The following is a 975-nucleotide window of genomic DNA, read 5'->3' as shown; positions in this document are numbered from 1 at the left end:
AAGGTACAAACCAATGGACATGGACAACAGGGGGATGGGAGCATGAGTGTGTGTGTCGGGGGGGTGGTTGGGGGTTAATGGAAGGGGCTGAGGACACATTTGTAATACCTTAATAATAATAAAAAAAGGAAAAAAAATAAAAGATAAATTTTATCTCAGACAGCTGTTACAATAAAAGTCTAATGAGGCAGGCAATCGAGGCTGTCTGGTTCTTTTAGCCAGGCAGTCCATTAGCCTCTCTTTCACAGCAAACGTTGTGTTGGAGTAATCATTCATCTGTGTCTTAGGGTCTGCTGGTCAGCCCAAGCACATTGCCTCTTCCTGTTATGCTGCTATCCTCTCTGTCCTCCAAGACTGGGCAATCATAAGCCTTGAGATGGGCCTCAGGGTGGGGGCACACATTGTTCCCCTTCCCTGAGCTGCAAGGCGGCTCCAGAGTCTCACTTCGCAGGTGTCTTGCTCTCTTTGGCTCCCTGATGCACCCTGTCAAGTGTTCAGCTCAGCAAAGGGCAGCCATTCTTTCTGAAATTTCCCAGAGAAGTGGATACTTGTATTCTGGAATTTAGAAGCAACCTTATCTGAAGTCTTGGAGAAAGCACATTGTCACCAATGTGAAGCCTCCACTCCTGGCCTCCCTGCACACATTGAACCTGTCCTCAAAGATAGCCGGTGTCTAATACAGGCTGTCCATGATGACTGGGAATGTCAGACCTGGCCACTGCTGGCCATGCAGGCCCCCACAGAACATGGGCATACAGAGACATGGGCCAGTCCCTCAATTCCTCAGTGCTTGGCACAGAGAAGAGAAAAGCAGAGAGCAGTCAAGGGGCGTGAAGACCAACAGTCTGTTCAGAGGTTGTGTTGGCAAAAAGGGAGTGGGACAAGAGAGCAAGGGAAGATGGTGGGGTGCTTGGCATTTACTGGTACCTGTGGGCTACTGCAGATGAGGATATTCAGCCGGCGGGGGGGGGGGGG

This window comes from Myotis davidii, unplaced genomic scaffold, assembly GCF_000327345.1.
Source record: "Myotis davidii unplaced genomic scaffold, ASM32734v1 scaffold1446, whole genome shotgun sequence".
Lineage (NCBI taxonomy): Eukaryota > Metazoa > Chordata > Mammalia > Chiroptera > Vespertilionidae > Myotis > Myotis davidii.
Note: the sequence above shows the minus strand (reverse complement) of the source record.